The sequence below is a fragment of the Lynx rufus genome, unplaced genomic scaffold (assembly GCF_022079265.1).
Source record: "Lynx rufus isolate CCGP_SWC_20201006 ecotype Redwood Valley unplaced genomic scaffold, mLynRuf1.p SCAF_39, whole genome shotgun sequence".
NCBI lineage: Eukaryota > Metazoa > Chordata > Mammalia > Carnivora > Felidae > Lynx > Lynx rufus.
Genome location: NW_025814855.1, coordinates 656,225 through 677,595, shown reverse-complemented (window position 1 = coordinate 677,595; position 21,371 = coordinate 656,225). Strand labels below are relative to the sequence as shown.

The following is a 21,371-nucleotide window of genomic DNA, read 5'->3' as shown; positions in this document are numbered from 1 at the left end:
CTGTTCCAGTTGCGTCTACGCAGGGTCGAGACGGTGATGGAACCGAGGAGTCGCTGGAGGAGGCGCTCCGCGCCGGGGCGGGATAGTGGCCTCCCGCCCGGGTGTTCAGTCCACCCACAGAGTCCGTTGGCGGCGGCCCGCCCGGGTACCCGGCTCAGGTAAACGCGCTGCCCTCGGGCCCTCCTCCCAGCCAGACTCTGAAGGCCCGAGCGCGGGGCGTCTGGTCGCGTCCCTGTCCCCAATCCCATGGGTCCGGGCCAGGGAGGCGCTCGTCGGCGGGAACCCCATGTCTGAGCGCCGGCGTGACGGGCTGCGGGAGTGTGCTGCAGGTGAGGGGCCGGCTTGTGCATTACCCGAAAATCGCCTGGCAGGGGGTGTTGAATGCCTCTATGCCAGGTTCACGGTTTAGGTATATTTGTCCACCTGCTTCTTGTTGGTGATGGCTGGGCCTAGTAATCAGTCGTCCCATAAGTAGACAACAGCACCAGTAGTGCCAAGGGCCTAGCTTCTTCTCTGAGTTGGGGAAATTGGGAGGAGGATGGGCATAGGATAGACATATGGGAGAATGGACTACAGGTCTTCAAGAAAGTTGGTATTTGTGGTTTCAGTTTTCCCAATCATGACAGGTCAGTGTGACTTTCCAGGATGTGGCCGTGTACTTCTCCTGGGAAGAATCGGGTCTCCTTGCTAAGGCTCAGAGATGCCTGTACCATGATGTGATGCTGGAGAACGTGGCACTTGTGATCTCACTTGGTAAGGTCCCTAAACATACCCCTTACCCTTTATCCATTGGCAAGTCAGCCCTTTTCACATCAGGACCCTGGGCACTGCCTCCTTTCCTAGTTCCCTGAATAGGTGCTGTGGTTGGTAGGGCTGGGATATGAACACTGTCCTCTCCTTCCTTGAGTAGACCCAACACCTCTTCCTTCTAGTCTCACAGGGATGATCCAGAATCAGGAAACTTGCAGTCATCAATTCCATCTTGCTTGCCTCTCCATCACCAGGTGAATTTTCCAGATCCAAGCCACCCTAGGTTCTACTTCGTTCCTCTAGTTAACATTTCTTCATTCTTGTGCCAGAAATTGCCATCACTGACTTGGTAATTACTTATGTGGACCATGGGCTATTCTTGCAAGTTCTTTTTGTAATATTTAGTTTTGCTACTTGTGCTCTACAATGTACTGCATTATTTTTGGCCAGTGAGGGCTGCTTATCTGGCCCGACTTTACTTGAGTATTTGAATCATCTAGGTTCTGTGTAGTTGCTCATCAAGGAGGTGTGGGGGAAAGGTTCACAGGATGGAAAGGAATCTAACTGCTGCAAGATGAACTCGAACACAGCCTGGTCCAAAGAAACGGCACCTGGGGGAGGGGAAAGCATGGCATCAGGGCTGTGTACAAAGCATACCAGAGACCTGTTTGCTTGCTTTGGGCAGAAGCACCCATACCTCATTTTGGCCTGTCTTTACCCATTCTTCACACTTAGCCACCTTGTCAACTCTACTACTTGTCACTTCTGCTCTTACTCCTCACCTCTCGGGGATAATCCTCACCTGTCTGGACTCCACATCTCAACGCTTTTTCACTGTGGTCCATCTGCAGTCTTGTACAACATTGGCCTCTGTGTCATAAGCTATGCACATTCTCAGTCTTTGAACAATAGCAGCTCTGCTGCAGTTGGATTTTCACGGGCCTGGACACCACATTCCATGTAGCACTCATGTGTCACCAGCAGGCAAGGTCCTGCTGAAAGTTGTTTGTAGAGGAATAGGCTGTAGACATTGCCTGTTCTCTTTGTGTCACCCCGTGATTTTGTCCTTCACTTTGTAAGGCCTCCCGCATTCTGTCGTCTTCAGTTGGCCAGTATTGCTAATCAGCCTCATCCTCAACCTGAACTCAACCACTTTCTCCTACTGTTAATCCTATGGACTCATTCTTGGGTTTGTCAGACATACATTTGTAATAATGCCATCTCCCTGCACAAGGTCAACATGTACTTCACCAGCGTTTCTCTGCTTTCAGGTGGTTGGTATGGAGCAGAGGATGAGGAAGGACCTTCTGAGCAGCATATTTCAGATCAAGGGGGTTCACAGATCAGGCCTGTCAAGGCAGGTCTGTCTCCTCAGAAGGCCCACCCTTGTGAGATATGTGGCTTGATCTTGAATGACATTTTTCACTTGGCTGAGTACCAGGGAACACATCACAGGCAGAAATTATGCATATATGCAGCATGTGAGGAACTATTTTATTTCAGAGCAAACCTTTATCAGCACGAAAAGCAGATATTGGAGAGAAACTATTGAGAAGCAATGTAAGGAGAGCCTTATTTGTGAACAACTGCAAATTCTGTGTGTCAGGGAAGCCCTTCACCTTCAGGGAGGCTGGGAAGGACTTCCTGGATGACTCAGGATTTTATCAACAGGCCACACACACCAGAGAGAAGTCAGATAGTGGAATCAAGTGTGAGGATGCCTCTACAAAGGAAAATACTCATTACAACAGGGAAGACCACAAAAACTTTAAGCTGCAAATGCACATTTGTTTAGTGCCAGACAGCCGTCCTGGAGAAAGATGTTATATTTGCAATGAATGCGTGAAATCCTTTAGCCAAGTCTCCTACCTCATTAGACATCAGAGAGTTCACACTGGAGAAAGGTCTTATGAGTGTAGTGAATGTGGGAGATCTTTTAGCCAAACTCTAATCTCATTCAACATCAGAGAAATCACACTGAAGTAAGACATTATGAGTGCTATGAATGCAGGAAATCTTTTCACCAAAGCTCTGCACTCCTTCAACATAGAAGAGTTCATACTGCCGAAAGGCCTTATGAATGTAGTGAATGTGGGAAATCCTTTAGATATGTGTCCAGCCTCATTACACATCAGAGAGTTCACACTGGAGAAAGGCCTTATGAGTGCAGTGAAAGTGGGAAATCCTTTAAGAAAAGCTCTGCACTCCTTCAACATTAGAGAGTTCACAGTGGAGAGAGGCCTTATGAATGCAGCAAATGTGGGAAATCATTTTGCCAAAACATTGTGCTCCATCAACACCAGAGGGTTCACACTACAGAAAAACCTTATTGGTGCAATGAATATGAGAAATCATTTAGACATATACCCAGCCTCATTACACATCAGAAAGTTGACTGGAGAAAGGCCCTATGAGTGCAGTGAGTGTGGGAAATCTTTTGAGAAAAGCTCTTTTTCCTTTACCATCTGAGAGTTCACACTGGGAAAAGGCCTTATGAATGCAGCGAATGTGGGAAATCATTTCATCAAAATTTTGTGTTCCTTCAACATCAGAGGATTCACACTGGAGAAAAGCCTTATCAGTGCAGTGAATGTGAGAAATCCTTTAGTCAAAGCTCTACCCTCACCACACATCAGAAAATTCACACTGGAAAATAACCTTATAGGTTGAGGAATGTGTGCAATTCTATACCTACGGTTTCAAGCTCCTAAAATACCAAAATGCATACACTGGAGAAAGACTTTATGAGTGCATTGTATGTGGGAAATCCCCTACTAAAAACGCCAGCCTCGGGGCACCTGGGTGGCTCAGTTGGTTAAGCATCTGACTTTGGCTCCTCATGATCTCATGGTTCGTGGGTTCTAGTTCTGTGTTGGGCTCTGTGCTGACAGCTCAGAGCCTGGAGCTGCTTTGGATTCTGTGTCTCCCTCGCTCTCTGCCCCTCCCCCACTTGTGCTCTGTCTCTCTCTCTCTCTCTCTCTCTCAAAAATAAACATTAAAAATAAATAAATAAAATACATAAAAAATAAAAATTCCAGCCTCATGAAACATAGGGGAGTTCACACCACATCAAGGTCTTACAAATGCAATGAATGTGAGAAAGCCAGAAGCCCAAGGCCTTTACTCTCTGCATACCACAAATTTCACATGGGCGAAAACACCTTTAATGTGCAAGCAAGTACAATTTTTTGTTCCATATATCAAAACTTGGGGCGATCCCTAATGACGGTGCCCCAAGTTGAAGTTAACCTCATCCAAACACAAAAATCCCAGGTATGTTGGAGCTGCATTGCACTTTTTAACCTGCCCATGGCCTTTCCAGATTTATGCCACTGGTGGTTTCTGCGGAAAAAGCCATTTCACTTCTACTACCTGGCAGGTGCCTATAGTATGCATCTTTCACCCAATCCAGTGTGTTCAGGGAAGGGAACCTTGGTGTTTCCATTCCCAGCAGAGATTACTGAGAAGTCTCAGCACTCACTCTTTTTTTCTCTCTTTGATAAGCTGTGCCTTGTACCTGACCCATTTTTGGCCCAGTGGACTCTGTTCTTAACTTGACAACATAGACTGACTGCCTTTTCTGGGGATATGATTGGTTTCATGTGACTTCTGTGATGGAGGTTCCCAGCCATCAAGTCACCGATACAGGAGTAACTTGCCTCCCAATGCTCTGGTTTGTATGATAATAGAGCCTTTATTGGTTAAGCTACATTTAATCTTGGAGTTCTGTTCACTCTATGGGATGATTTGAAAAACAGCTGGGTTTTACAAACACAAAGAATAACCTGTTGTTGGGATCCCAAGCTTCCTGTGCCTCAGAGGTGACAGTATGATGGCAGAGAGTTGTTCTCCAGGTTTGCCCTTGTTTGCATTGCTGCCCAAGGCCTCCAATGAAAACCTTCAAGATCTCTGGGCCTAGTTTGTAGACTGAGTGCCATAATATTTTCTGGGTTCAGAGGTACCTGAGGAGGGGGCAGTTCTCACGACTCCTGTGGTGCTTCTGAGAGCACCATGAAATTATTCACGGGGAATGTTGCCTTGGGCTCAGCACTGGTGAGGAAAACCTCCCAGGTCCTGCAGTGGACTCATGGGCCAAATTTTGATGTTCAAAATTCTGTAGGGTAGCATCATTGTAAGACTAGAAGGGTAACTATAATTGTCACAGAAACACTAGATTAAGGACGCCTAGCTGGCTCAGTCACAAGAGTGTGTGACTCTTGGTCTCCAGGTTGTGAGTTTCAGCCCCACGATGGGTGTGGAGATTACTAAAACAAAAGAAAAAACATAAAAGAAACTTAAAACACACACACACATTAATAGTAAGAGGAGGATACTAACAAAGTGCTTAGAATGTGCCTTTTTTTAAAGGGGTTTCCACAATGTTCCAATCACTATAGCTGTGAAGTATTGGTAGATACAGAACTTCTCTGACCTGAACTGTGAATCTTCTATAGCATAAGGCACAGTGGGATAAAATAATCTAAAAGTTTTGTGGATTCTTGTAGCCTCTCTGGGATGTCCTCCAGGCCATTTCCGTGCAGAGAAAAATATGAGTACAGAGAGAAGGGATAGCTCTTCTTCAAGTTATGGGAACCTTAGGACCCAGCCAGGATTCCTACTGAATCTGGTGCTAAGTCTTCATTATTCACTTAATTTTTGGCCACTGAGGCAAGAAGCCCTTCCCAGGGCATGAGGAGAGAGATGATGAAGTCAATGTAAGGGATTCTTAAAATAGGACATTCAAATTTCTTTCGAATTATATTTTTAAAATGTTAATGAGGCATAAATGATAAAATATATTTTCAAAAAGCAATTTGATAAATTTTGACATTTATATATAAATAAATGAAACCATCATGTTTGTAATTAACCCATCCCTCACCCCCACGCTTATCTTTAATGATGTCACTGTGCTCTGCAGTCAAATATTGATTTACCTTCCATTACAATATATTCATCTGCATTGTCTGGAACTTTATTATTAAAGTCATTGTTTGTTCTGTGGATTTGCCACTATTAGTTTACACATTCATCTGTATGAATACGAGTTGTCTTCAGTTTTTGACTGTTGCAGGTAAAACTACAGAGGTTTGAATACAAGTTTTCATATGGATAGGTTTCATTTTTCTTTTGTTAATACTTTGGAGTACATGTCTGAGTTACAGGGTTAGTGGATATATAACTTTTTAACGAACTCCATACTGTGATCTAAAACAGTTGTTTCCTTTTGTATTCTTAACAGGAGTGTTTGGAACTTCTAATTCTTCCATATCCTTGGCAGTAGTGGGTATGGTTAATCTTTTTAAAACCTTTAACCCTTTTAATAATTGTGTAGCAGTGTCCTACTGTGGCTTTAAACTGTATTTCTCAGATATTTTATGATGTTGAACATTTTTTCATTTGTTGATTTGCCAGCTGTACGCCCCTTTTGGCAAAATGTCTTTTTTATACTTTCGCCAAGTTTTTAAGATATATATGAAAGAATGAAACAACAAAGACTTATTCAGAACTGTATTCACTCTTTAGTGATGTGACATTTTTGCAATAAAAAGAATTGCTTTTAAATACCAGAAGAATATTTCCTAAATCATCTTCTGCTATACACAATACAGTGGCCACACACAGCATATACTTTAGAGTTTAATATGCATTAACATGTTCTCCATCACATAAGTCTAAATATCTAACAATAAAATAAATAAAGCCATCACTTGTAGTGTTTTCAGTTTCCCCAGTGTAAATATTCCCACCGTGGCCAAGTGAAAACCGCCAGTGTGATATCACTGTAGCTGGAGTTCCAAGATGCCAGGAGTATGCTAATCTATCTTTTTTTCCCACCATAGCGATCCAGTGGCCACAAATAACCTCAAGAACACAGAAAATAAATGTAGTGGAGTGACTAGAAAGGTACAAGTTTTTATATATTTTTAAGCAGTTTCGTTTTGGTACAATTGCATAAAATAAGCTGCACATATTTCAAACGTATGTGTTCATGTACTTGGTTACAACTTAAACCAAAATCTTCCTATTACCACCCCTCATTTCCCCCTGTTTTTATTTTAAAGAGGTGGCTCCCAGATATTTGAGAAAGACATTTCTGTTCATAAAGGTGGAATAAAAGGGAGAGACCTATCTTTCAAAGGGATATACCTTAAAGAGATGCAGAATTAACAAGTTTTCTAAGGTAAATGAGGAAAGGGAGGGGAGTAGAAACACCCCATTGTCTTTCTTTCTTTTTTTTTAATGTTTATTTTTGAGAGCAAGCAAGAGAGAGACAGAGCACGAGTTAGGGAGGAGCAGAGAGAGAGAGGAAGACACAGAATCTGAAGTAAGCAGGCTCCAGGCTCTGAGCTGTCAGCGCAGAGCCCGATGTGGGGTTCAAACTCATCAACTGTGAAATCATGACCTGAGCTGAAGTCAGATGCTTAACCAACTAAGTCCATCAGGTGCCCCAAACACCTCATTTTCAAAAGAGAATTAAGCCTCTTATTTTTAATTTATATTTGTCTTTACATGACATACCTGTGATGAAGGAGCATGAAGCAAGCTGAGGGCAAAGTACAAGTTAGCACACACCCCCTCCCCAGGTGGGACGTGAATGATATTCCTTGGACACTCCCAGCTGCCCCAAAACAGGAAAGGACAAAACAAACAAACCAAACAAACAAACAAACAAAAACATGGATAAACTGATAAGAGTCTCCACCATTTTACCAGAAAAAGGCAATCCCATCGTAGCCTCAAGTCCAGGAACTTCCTACTGTCTTAATGTTAATGCCTTGCTAGAGAGAAAAACAACCTTAGCTTGACAAGAGCTAGGCTTCCAATAAGTCTTCAGCATGTGAAAGTCTCTTTGGAAACTCCCTCTTGACTTTATCTACCCTCTGGACTTTATCTCCCCTGACTCCATAAAACACTCACCCCCACAACCCCAGTGCAGCTCTTCCTGCCCATGGGTCCTGTCCTTGTGCTTTAATAAAATCACCTTTTTGTACAAAAGACATCTTCAAGAATTCTTTCTTGGTCGTCAGCTCCAGACCTCATGAACCCCCCATCACTCTAAAACTTCATCACCTGGAAACACAAAAAGCGTAACTGTGTTTCCCTAGCACATAGTTCCACAGCCTGGAATCAAACATTTCAGATATCAAATGTGACCAGTATGTGGTGATGATACCAAAGCACAGCCTGGAGACCAAAGTGGACTGGGCACCCTGTGTGACAGATGTAGGCTTTAGGAGAGCCTAGATCCAGGTCTAGCCTGGGTCAACAGAAACGGATCAGGAAGAACTTTAAAATTTTTTTTTTTTTCAACGTTTATTTATTTTTGGGACAGAGAGAGACAGAGCATGAACGGGGGAGGGGCAGAGAGAGAGGGAGACACAGAATCGGAAACAGGCTCCAGGCTCTGAGCCATCAGCCCAGAGCCCGACGCGGGGCTCGAACTCACAGACCGCGAGATCGTGACCTGGCTGAAGTCGGACGCTTAACCGACTGCGCCACCCAGGCGCCCCAGGAAGAACTTTAATACAGGAAAAGAATTGTTTTACTTGAGCCACATTAGTATAGCTGCCTAGGAAACGTGATCTTCATGGGGAAAAAAGTGCTCCAGAGAATGAACAGTTTTTATAGGATTATATACTTTTTACATAAAGAGCCACAAATCAGTGTATCAGAGGTATGTTCTTGTAAAAGTTTAAAAAGATCATAGATTAACACGTAGGCAGGAATAACAAGTTTCAATGTCCAGGAATGCAAGGAGTAGGAGCACTGATCAATACTGTAAGGGTGGGGAAAAAAATTGTAAGGGTGTACATTTAAGGCTATTCGTTTACAAAGCAGACATACAATTTATGCTTGATGGGCCATGAGTCAGGCTTTTAGTTCAAACAAACTTTAAGTATAATCATGCTGACTTAGAAAGAAATCTAAAATGGCTTCCCTTAGGGGCGCCTGGGTGGCTCAGTCAGTTAAGCTTCTGACCAGCTCAGGTCATGATCTCTGGCTCTTGAGTTCGAGCCCTGCATCAGGCTCTGTGCTGACAGCTCAGAGCCTGGAGCCTGCTTCAAATTCTCTGTCTCCGTCTGTCTCTACCCCTTCCCTGCTCGTCCTTTCTCTCTCTCTCCCTCTCTCTCTCTCTCTCTCTCTCTCTCTCTCTCTCTCAAAAATAAACATTGAAAAAATTACAAAATAAATAAAATAAAATGGCTTCCCTTATATACCGGGCTTTTAGAGTTTTTCTCTCATCATTTCTCCCTTTTGATCATATTCTTTCAACAGAAAGCATTGCTGATTATTTTGTCCCTCGATGCCAAGGTGACTACTCATTTGCCCTAGATCCAACATGTGCCTCCATTCTAGGCCAATTTAGGTTGCTTAGGAGTCTACATGGAGGTGTCAACAGTGCAGCCTTCAATAGGGTATATTATTACCATTTGTTCAGTGAGGATCCAATTGTTGTGCAAACACTCTATGTGTGCTTTGTGGTTTTTCTCTTTACATTTTTAATAATATTTATAGCATAAATACAGAAATCAGAATAAAAATCCAGTCAATAATATTTGAAGCAACCAATGGGGAGTAAGTACAGAATTAGAAGGGCAAGACAAGAATCCAAAAAATCTATTACAGATATTTTGATAATCTTGAATTAATTTAAATATGTTTGCCCCCTTTACCCACAGTTATTTGTGCTTTGTGATATGTTTGAGCTTTAAGATAAAATACATGCCTTTCAAGACTACATAGGCCTTTACCCCCTCTTCTCTAGCTCTGGGAACCAGAAATGCCTTTCTCAAGAACCCAGGAGCTGTCCCTTCAAAATGCAAAAGCATCAAGGGAGACAGCTCCTCTATTAGTTCCTGATAGTCCCCTGCCCCGGAGGGTGGGAGCCTCCTCTTCGTGGACACCTTGCTCCAACCCACAAAACTACCTCCCGTTACTAGGATGAGGTTTGTCTTTCCTCAATTCCTTTTCCAATAAGCTAACACAGATAGTCACCTCAATGACCAAGTTAGAACAAACTCCATGACAAATACTGCTGTCAAGCTGTCTTACTTGAGGACTAGTTACTGTGGATCTGAAATATATGTACCTACTGGGTTGTATCTGTTGGCTCTAGAAGGAAGTGAGATTTTTTTCCCCTGTCTTTGCAGTTTCATGGTGAATGATGGCAATTCATGGCACATTGTGCCAATGACTAACAGTGTTTTCTGTCTCTACTGTCTCTGTGGAGAGGATCTGTGGGTGGAAGAAGATTGTTTTGTGTCCCCAACAGTTACCATCACACAAGTCTGCAGCAACAAACCTCATCGTCCGTTTCATCACTATTTAGTGTACACATCATGGGTGAGGGGGATCAGCTGGACAGTGTCAGAGACTCCATAAGCTACACCTAGAACATACCAAATTTTAATGAAAATGCCCCAGCAACATCAACAAATAAGAATTTAAAAAGGTAAGCAGACCCTGAATGTTAAAAGACTTCTGAGACACAGCTACTGAAAACTGTAAGGATGTATTTTGGATTCTGATTGCAATTAATCTGACTTAGAAACAAACACATTTTGGGGCACCTGGGTGGCTCAGTCAGTTAAGCATCTGATTTTGGCTCAGGTCATTATCTTGTGGTTCATGAGTTCTAGCCCCACGTCAGGCTGTGTGCTGACAGCTCAGAGCCCGGAGCCGGCTTTGGATTCTGTGTCTCCCTCTCTCTCTGCCCCTTCCCACTCATGCTCTGTCTCTCTCTCTCTCTCTCTCTCTCTCTCTCAAAAATAAAAACATTAAAAATTAAAAAAGAACACATTTTGAGACGACTGAACATTGATAAAACATATTTTTGTGGTAACTACTGGCTTATAAAGGAGACCTTACATTTTAAAAATGCATTCTGAAGAGATTATGCATTAAATGATAACAATGTCTGGAAAAATATGTAAACTAACCCACTTGTATACACAGGGATAGACAAAGCAAGAACAGCCATGAAATGATAAATAATGGTGGAAAATTGGAGAAGGGTTCACCTGGCTTATAATATTGTCATTTCCTTCGTGAGTGTGTGTACACTTATATATTTTTTTAATGTAAGCTCTATGCCCAATGTGGGGCTCACAACCCTGAGATGAAGAGTCACATGCTCTAACAACTGAATCAGCCAGGAGCCCCTTGTAAATATTTGAAAATAACCATAACCAAAGATAGACGGCGTCGCTGTATCAGTAATTTTATGTGTTGACAAGGATGAATTTTATTTTATTATTTTTTTTATGTTTATATTTGAGAGAGGATAGAGCGCAAGCAGGGGAGGGGTAGAGAGAGCCAGAGAGAGAATCTGAAGCAGTCTCCAGGCTCTGAGCTGTCAGCACAGAGCCACGCAGGTCTGGAACTCACAGATTGAGAGATCACGACCTGAGCCGAAGACACTTAACCGACTGAGCCACCCAGGCCCCGCGAGAAGGATGAATTTTAAAAGGAAGGATATTTTTGGTTTCAGGGTGTAAGCATGAATCAAAATGTACATGTTAAGTATGTGTAGTTCGGGTCCCTGGGTGGCTCAATCAGTTGGTGTCTGACTCGTGATTTCAGCTCAGGTCACGATCCCAGGGTTGTGGGATCAAGCCCTGCATGCGGGTCTGCGCTCTGTGTGGGGCCTGCTTGGGATTCTTTCTCTTTCTCTCTCTCTCCCTCTGCCCTACTCCCCCGTTCTCATTCTCTTTCTCTCTCTAAAACAAAAACAAAACAAAAAAAGTTATGCACAGTTTAAGTCAATACACCTCCACTGTTTTAAAAATCAAATATAAAAACTACTGATTTCCTAGTGATTATACTACATTTTATTATTTTTATGTTCTTGGGTTAATTGCAGCATTCTATCAGTATGGTAGAAATAGAATACAACAGTAGGCTACTGGCAATTCTTCCCAGTTCCACTTTCCCAACTGCCTTTTCCACTGATGTTTTCAAATTGGTCATGTGGCAGTATTTACGCCAGGAAAATTGACAAAATGAACACTACAAATCATGGCTTGATTTATTGTACTGTTGAATATCTACACCTAAAAATGTGATGGAGAATATATTAATAATGAGATAAAACTTAAAAGTATATGCTATATGTGGTCACTGCACTGTGTACAGCACAACATTTTGAAAATATTCTCCTGGTATTCAAAGACAGTATGGCTGACAGCAAACAAGTCACATCAATGAAAAATGAATGAGGTTCTTAACATAAGTGTTTGTTGTTTCACTCTTATCTGTTAACAAAAAGAGAAATAGCCAAAATTCACTTTTAAAAATAAGCAAAATTTGGGGTGGCTGGCTGACTCAGGCAGTAGAGCATGCGACTCTTGACCTCAGGGTTGTGAGTTCAAGCCCCACATTGGGGGAAGAGATTACTTAAAACAAAATAAAATTTAAAAAATAAAAAATAAGCAAAAGAAATGAATAGATATTTTACCAAGGAAGACATACAGGTTGCAAATAAATGGGAAAAAAATGCTCAACATCATGGAACATCAGAGAAATGCAACTAAAACCACAGTGAGATACTGCTACACATTTATTTAAATGGGTGAAAATTTCAAAAGACTAACCATCCCCACTATTGGCAACGATATGGAGAAACTTAAACTCTCATACAGTGCTGATAGGAATATAAAACAGAACAACAATTTTATTTAAAAGTTTATTTACTTATTTTGAGCAAAAGAAGAGTGTGAGCAGGACTAGGGACAGAGAGGGAGTGAGAGAGAGAATACAAAGCAGCCTCCATGGTGTCAGCCTGGAGCCCAACACAGGGCTCAATCTCACAAATCGTAAGATCATGACCCAAACCAAAACCAAAGGTCAGACGCTTAACTGACTGAGCCACCCAGGTGCCCTAAGAATAACCATTTTAGATCACAGTTTGACGCTTCCTAAAAAGTTACATATTTTCCAGCATTGGAACCCAAGATATTATCACAGCTAAATGAAACATGCATATGAAGAATTGTATTAAAATCTGTGTAGCAGTATTATTTGCAGTAGTCAAAAACTAGAAACAAATATTCATAATCAAATTAACAAAGTAATGGCATATCCACAGAACATATTTTTTCAGCAACATAAAAAGAATGAACTACTCATACAAGCATCATTAATGAGCCTCAAAATGAATACACTGCAACGAGGGTTCCCAGGGGGAAAAGAGTAAACACTTTATGACTTCAGTCATATAAAATTTTAGAAAAAAAATAAACTTCTCTATTATAAAGGAAACTAAATCAACAGCTGACTGGAGAGCAGAGGAAAGGAGATTATAAAAGGTAAGGAGGTAATTATGGGGTGATGAATAGGTTCATTATCATGATTGTGATAAAGGCTTCAGGAGTTGAAACGAATATCAAATCTTACTAAGTTTTACAATTTAAATATTGTAGTTTATTGCACATCATTTGTACCTTCTCAAAGCTTTAAAATACGATTCAAAATAAAAATCTGTAATTTCTTCCGTTTTTGGAGAATCAAGCTTGGCAACACTATACTGACTCCACCATTGGACTCTGCACGCCCTGGGAGGGACGACTTGCCTCAGTGGTGACAAATACTGGTGAGCAGTGAAGGCCATTTCCACCTGATTCAATAGGAATGCAGGCTGGTCACAAAGGCCACAGAGCTAAACTACAAGATCTCCTTCCTCCTCGTGCTCATCATCTACCTGTACAGCAGTGGGCTTGAGGTGAAAAGCCCAGATAGGCTACAGGAAACAACAAAACCTTTAGATTATTTTCTCTGACAAGCCGTCAGACACCCAAGATGCACAGTTCTGGAGGTCCTGAGAATTTGTGCACCTGCTCATCCTTCACAGCCACAGAGACTAAATACTGTGCACACCCTTTAAAAGAGGTACATTTCAACCAATGTGTTGCAGTCTCCTTCCTCCGCTTCATAGAAATCCAGTGTTTGTGTAACATGTATGATTGCCCCTATAATCTTACAACCAGTGACACTGGCCCGAGGAATTCAGGACATCGGGGCCTGTGGTTCCACTGTGGACTTGGGAACAGGCTCCCCTCGCCAGTACTAAGCAAGATGCAATACCTCGTGAGCAAGAGAAGAACTTCATGTGGCTCTGAAAACACTAAAGGTTGGCCTAACAACTGTTCCCTCCATAGGCTGACCTCTAACCCAGAGTATGCTGGACAAATTCAAACAGCATCCAATAATAAGTCAGACTTCCCGTGGCTCCCATTAGCAATGGTAGCCTCAAATCATTCTCTGATGGTCCAGCTACATACCTTGCCTCAGATTTAGCCACTCAGAACCACGTGTGGGTCTCAGACACTCAAGGTCCTACACTGCTTTTGCCGCACTTGCTGTGCCCTCAGCAATTACAACTTTCCTCTGTCCATCCAGTCCTCATTCCAAGCCAGCCCCACTGACTACCCACCTCAGGCCTAGTGATTCTCACAGATGACCAGATTTGCCCCTCACCATACACCAGGCTGAAGGAAAACACCCCAGGTTCCATCAAAGTCAAAACAAAATCTTGGTGAGTCCGTAAAGCGGAGAATAAGCACCTCTTCCAGCCTGAGTACCCCTTGCCTCCGCATCCATCTCATGTCCACTCTTCCCTTGGAAGCCTTGACCATCTGCCAGACTATCCTGTCTGACGCCTTCATGGTCACTTGTCTCCCTTATCTGTGGATATGAAACCCAACACCATCACCCCGGTACGCAAGCAAAAGACCCAGTCCTTGGGCCCCCACCCTTCCCTTCTTCACCTCCTAATAGCATTGCCACCATAACCTGAAGTTGCCTTTCTTAAATGTGACCACAGCACACTCACCTTGGTCTTCACAATATCTTGTACCTTTTAATGTATCCGATCTGAATTCCTCCCCAGATTTCTCAGCCTGTGTGTCCAGCTGCCCATTTTAGGGCTCCATTTCATGGTCTCTGATATAGCTTAGACTCTTGACAAGGTCAACACAGACCTCCTTATACCCCCAGTAAATATTACACCAGTTACCAAGTAGCTCGTCTCAAATGATACAACTTTCATCCCAACTGCTATTAAGACCCTTGCGTACCCTGGGGTCATCATCGATTACTCTGTTTCATTCCCTTGCCCTCCACATTAGAAAATCTGCTTGCCCTTTAAAGTAGGCAACCAGTGGGGTGCCTGGGTGGTTCAGTCGGTTGAGTGTCCAACTTTGGCTCATGTCATGATCTTGCGGTTCGTGTGTTCGAGTCCCGTATTGGGCTGTGTGCTGACAGCTCAGAGCCTGGGGTCTGCTTCGGATTCTGTGTCTCCCCCTCTCTCTACCCTCCCCCTGAAAAATAAATAAGCATTTTAAAAACTTTTTTTTTATTTTAAATAGGGAGCCAGAGGGATGCCTGGGTGGCTCAGTCAATTGAGTGTCTGACTTTGGCTCAGGTCATGGTCTCACAATTTGTGAGATAGAACCCCACGTCAGGCTCTCTACTGTCAGCTCAGAGCCTGCTTCAGATCCTGTGTCCCCCCCCCCATGCCCCTCCCCTGCTTACACTCTCTCTCTTAAAAATAAACAGTAAAAAAAAAAAAAAAAAAGGCAGCCAGATTCCAACCACAACTCCTAAGTCACAACTCTGTCATTAACTTGCACCTGGACAATGGTAGTAGCCTTAACCCTGATCTTCCTTCCTCCTCTCTCAAGTCCACAGACTGTTCTCTGCTCTGCACCCAGATGGAGTCTGTTATAAGATCTTCATATCACTTCCTCATTCTGATCAGTTTTACCTCTAAGCATATACACATCCTGGTAGAGCTCCTAGGTTAACTTTCCACACTGGTTTACATTAGTCCCCAGTCATGGGAATACCACTATGTACAGCCTGCAAGGGACTTAGAACCCTGGGCTGGGGGCTTCTCCAGTGTCCCCAGACTCGAGGACTGGAGGAACAGCATTAAGAGTCCCAGAAAATACCGGGGTGGGGAGCTAGCAATATCGAGGGTCTGGGACAGCCTCCACTGGTCTCTGTGAATTCCGTAAGAGCTGCTTCAGTCATGGGAACGTGTGTGAAGAGGCAAGACTTTGAGAAATGGGTCCATGGCAGGGTTCGAGGGGTTCCTGCCTCTCTGTTCCCTTCCCTAACCCCAGAGCCAGCTGATTTTAGGCTCACTGTCTCACTTCTCACTCAATGCTCAATGCTGCCTCTCACCAGCAGTGACTGACATGGGGAACAAAGGCAAAAGAAAAAAATTAAATTTCCTTACAACTCAGAGCCCACTGACAAGTCCCTGAGAGAGGCAGTGAAACCTTCCTCTACAAACTCAACTGCCTTGATGTTACTACTTTACTAGAGGTAAAAAGCAATCTTAGCGTAACATCATCCTGAACGTCCATGATCCTGTAAGTCTCCTTTAACATAAAAAATTCCTTTGGAAACTTCCTTTGTCTGTACCTTCCCAAGATACATGTTAGCAATCATTTTCCAAGCATGAGGCCCTCTGATATATCCGTGAAGGGCCTAATGGCTAAGGTGTTTGTTTGTTTGTTTGTTTTTCAAGGTTACTTATTTCTGAGAGAGAGAGCTAGGGGGAGAGAGGGGGAGACAGAATCTGAAGCAGGCTCTGAGCTGTCAGTGCAAAGCCCAACACGGAGCTAGAACGCAAGAGCCATGAGATCATGACCTGAGCTGAAGTTCGACTCTCAAACGACTGAGCCACCCAGGCGCCCCTCATGACTACGGTTTTATGAGGCAGCAATAAATGGTCCCGGAAACCTGGCTTCCAAATTCCTTACAGACTTCCGCTCTCCCTGACGCCCTCCCAACTTGAAAGTATATAACCAGTCACCCACCACAACCCAAGTGCAGCTCTTTCTGCCCACAGGTACTGTCGCTGTACTTTAGTAAAACCACCTATTTGCACCAAAGCCTTCTCAGGAATTTTCCTGAACATTGGCTCTGAACCCACCCCAACATTTCCACATGAGTGAACTCAAGGAACTCCGCACCCTCCTCCAATCTGCTCTTCCTTTGAACTCCTTGGGGGAGTTAAAAAAAAAATTTTTTTTAACATTTATTTTTGAGAGACAGAACGAGACTCAGCAGGAGTGGGGTAGGGGCAGAGAGAGGCGGGGGAGGCGGCGGAGACACAGAATCCGAAGCAGGTTCCAGGCTCCGAGCTGTCAGCACAGGGCCGGACGCGGGGCTCGAACTCACAGACCGCGAGATCGTGACCTGAGCCAAAGTCGGGCGCTTAACCGACTGAGCCACCCAGGCGCCCCAACCTTTGGGAAATTTTTAAATCCCAAACGGAGATTGTGTCCCTCCTTTGGCCGGAATTCTCCTTGGCGTCCAGAGTCCTCACATGAAGGGACAACCCGCCAGTGCCCCTGTGACCCCGCCGCACACCCTGTGTCCCCCGAGGGCAGAAGGCGAACCCCACATCCCCGATTCGACCCCCTTGAACGCCCCCTGCAGCCCTGCACCAGCCGGCCCCGCCCGCCCCAGCAGCCCGCTCCCGCACCCCGTCACGCCGGCGCTCAGATACGGGGTCCCACCCGCGAGCGCCTGCCCGGCCGGGACACCGGCCCTGGGCCGCGGGGACGCGAGCAGGTGCCCGGCGCTGCTCGCCGGAGGGGCGGGGGGCCGGGGCGGGGAGGGTGCGGGGGCCGCGCGTTTACCTCAGCCGGGTCCCTGCGCGCGGCCGCCGCCCTCGGACTCTGAGGGCGGGGCGGACACCCGGGCGGGCGGTCCCCGTCCCCGTCCCGGTCCCCGTCCCGGGCGGCGGCGGCGCTGAGCCACGGACCCCTGTCTGCGCGGCGGAGACAGCGCTTCCTCCTCCCGTCCCTTCTGGGTCCCGTCTCCTCGGTCCCCGGCCGGCTCTGAGGGCCCTCAGCAGGAAGGCCCATTCCCAGAGCAGCCAAACGACCGCCAAGCGGAGAACGCGGAAGTCCTCGCGCCTCACAGGAAACGCCTCTTTTTCTGGGACTTCGTTGGTTACCTACACTGCAGCTCTGCGCCGAGCTTTCAGGGTGTTCTAGTGCCCTGGATCCACAGGCAGGGGCTGGGTTGGTTCCCAACTGAATTCTGGTGGAAAGGAGGAAGTCCTCAGGCACTTGCAGAGGGTGACTACCGGTCCGAGAGCAGAGGGGCTTCGCACCTTACTAAAAGGGCTAGGTCAGACTTCCGGGGAGTACTGTCTGCAGCTAATCAACCAAGTGTTTGGAGACAGGATCTTGGATTCTAGAAGCTCGGCATGTTCCTAGCGACTAAAAATATTTCTAGATGCTTTACAAGTTCACCAATCCAGGGGCGCCCGGGGTGGCTCAGTTGGTTGAGCATCCGATCTGACTTTTTTTTTTTTTAATTTTTTTTCAACGTTTATTTATTTTTGGGACAGAGAGAGAGACAGAGCATGAACGGGGGAGGGGCAGAGAGAGAGGGAGACACAGAATCGGAAACAGGCTCCAGGCTCTGAGCCATCAGCCCAGAGCCTGACGCGGGGCTCGAACTCACAGACCGTGAGATCGTGACCTGGCTGAAGTCGGACGCTTAACCGAGTGCGCCACCCAGGCGCCCCCGATCTGACTCTTGATTTCAGATGAGGTCATAATCCCAGGGTCATGGGATCCAGCCCTGCGGGGGGGAGGGAGGGTGGGGGGCTCCGCGCTGAGCATGGAGCCTACTTAAGATTCTGTCTCGTCCTCTATCCCTCTCTCCTGCTAGCGCTCTAAAATTAAAAAAAAAAAAAAAAAAGGCACAAATCCAAATGCTTATATTATCCCATAGAGTCATTCAAACACAAAATACATTCACTGGAAGCTGAATCTAAAGTAATCTAACCACACTCAAAATATGGTCACACATGGTAAGCCCCATGTCAGCACACCAAAATATAACTGAATTTCTTTGTTCAGCTTTCCTAGAGAAGGAATGCTTAGGTCAACCAATTAGTGCTTGCCTGACCCACATGTCACCTGACTGGGCTCCAAAACTTTTCTTTGCTCCATTTAAGGAATGTAACTCTGCCTTAACCAATCAGCAAAAATGCCTTGTATGATTTGTCTGTTCCTGCTCCCTTCTGTCTATACAAATCATTCATTGGTACAGATCTCAGAGCTACTTCCTATCTGCTAGATTGGATGCTGCCCAATTCATGAATTGCCAAGTAAAGGCAATAAGATCTTTAAAATTTACTCAGTTGAGGGGCGCCTGGGTGGCGCAGTCGGTTAAGCGTCCGACTTCAGCCAGGTCACGATCTCGCACTCCGTGAGTTCGAGCCCCGCGTCGGGCTCTGGGCTGATGGCTCAGAGCCTGGAGCCTGTTTCCGATTCTGTGTCTCCCTCTCTCTCTGCCCCTCCCCCGTTCATGCTCTGTCTCTCTCTGTCCCCAAAAAAATAAATAAACGTTGAAAAAAAATTTTTTTTTAAAAAAAATAAAATTTACTCAGTTGAATTTTGGATTTTAATACCAATAAACAGTACCCACTGTAGCTCAATTGCATCACTCTGAAGCTTTAAAATCATTTTTTTCTGTCACCTTTGTGTATATTTGGTCAGCAATAAGAGAAAAAATAATCCTCATAATGACATGGCAAGGAAGGTGGGGGGAGGGGGATGTTGGGCCATGCTGAAGCAGGAGTATAAAAATGGACCTTCATAGTTCCCACAGAAAACATTTCTCCTGCCTTTAATCATATATAATTTATTGAGCAACACATATCTGTTGAATCTCTCTCTCTTTATATTCTTTTTAAATAAACTCTACTCCCCCAACATGGAGCTCAAAGACAGGACCTCAACATCAAGACTCTCATGCACTACTGACCCAGCCAGGTGCCCCTCTCTCATTTTATATTCTGACTATATTCCTTTAGGAATCCGATACCAATCTCAAAAAGAGAACCAGAAAAACCATGCTGTTTGATACAGAGCAGTGACTGCAGTGTTCAAAGGTAAAGCACAAACGCAAAGGTTGTTCTGAAAACTGAGATATTGGGAATATCTTAAATCCATGATTTCATCTCTTTGCTAGGAAATTACCATCATTTCTCTTGTGGTTGCAGAGGCTGATATCCACGGGAATTGATATTATCTCCGAAAAAAAGTTGTAAAATGCAACTTACAAACAGCTAATAACAGTATCTATGTAGTTATTCAAAAGTGGTGGCAAAAGGGCACCTGGGTGGCTCAGTAGGTTGAGTGTCCAACTCTTGATATCAGCTCAGGTCTTGATCTCAGGGTCACGAGTTCAAGCCCTGTGTTGGGCTCTGCACTGAGTGTGAAGCCTACTTTAAAAAGCATGGGTGTAATATCATAGATGGTGAAAAAAGATAATACCTCAGAGAAGTTGCAGCAATGTCTGAGAACAGATAAGAGTTAAGCTGAGCACATGAATAAAATGGTCGTTCTTAATGTTTCATTCTCCAAAATGCGAATCTTTTTCATTCTTGAGAACGTTGAACAATACCAGCATGTAGGAAGAACCAAAGAGGACATTTACAGCAGCCAGAATCATCAAAAAATAAACTGAAGCTGAGGATCGGGTGATGAATGTGATGTAGGTTTGCTACTTGTAACAATGTACCATTCTGATGGTAGATATTGATAATGGAGGAGACTATGCATGTGTAGGTGAAGAGGTACAGGGAAAAATCTCAGTACTTTCTGCTTAATTTTGCTGTGAACCTAAACTGCTCCAAAAAAGAAAGTCTATTTTTAAAATGCAGAGGGATTTTGTGGGTGCCTGGGTGGCTCAGTCGGTTGAGCATCAGACTCTTGATTTTGGCTCAAGTTGTGAATGATCTCGCAGCTCATGAGTTTGAGCCCCACATCGGGCTCTGCACTGACAGTGTGGAGCCTGCTTGGGATCTTCTCTCTCCCCCTCTCTCTCTGCCCTTCTCTCTCTCTCTCTCTCTCTCTCTCTCTCTCTCTCTCTCTCACACACACACACACACACACACACACACACACACACACAAAATAAGTAAACTTAAAATGCAGAGGAATTTAAACATGTATCTACTTTTGGGGCCACCTGGGTGGCTCAGTTGGTTGAGCTTCCAACTTCAGCTCAGGTCACGATCTTGTGTTTTGTGAGTTCAGGCCTCATATCGGGTTAGCTGCTGTCAGCTTGTCAGTGAAGAGCCTGCTTGGGATCCTTGGTCCCCCTCTTCCAGCCCCTCCCTCACTTGCACTCTCCCAAAAATAAATAAATATTTTAAAATAATAATAAACAAACATGTATCTATTTTTTATAAACAAGGCAGGAAATAAGTAAAAAGTTATTGACATATCTTCATATAGGGAGGAGACATCAATCATCAGGAAGCAACAAGTACCTGAATTTTATGTTATTGTTTTGACATTTCAACAAATGTAAACATTTTACCTAATTATAAAACAGTAATCAAAAACATTAAAACAAAAGCAATCTTTAAAACTATTCTGAATACTTGGAAAATTAGTGACATTTTCACATCAAGAGAGATTTATTAGATTTAAAAAGATAAACTACAGACTCTACATCACTAGTCGATTATATCTTAAAGAAAAATACCTGAAAATATTCAAACTGTTTTCCATTATATTATTAGTAAATTAATGGCATTGACATTTTAAAAAAATAAACATTTTTTAAAAAAA

At 44.1% G+C, this 21,371-nt stretch overlaps 1 pseudogene; it reads left to right on the top strand.

Moving 5' to 3' along the window:
- The first annotated feature begins 286 nt into the window (after window positions 1-286).
- LOC124522688 (zinc finger protein 154-like) lies at window positions 287-3,407 on the top strand (annotated as a pseudogene).
- The last annotated feature ends 17,964 nt before the right edge of the window (window positions 3,408-21,371 follow it).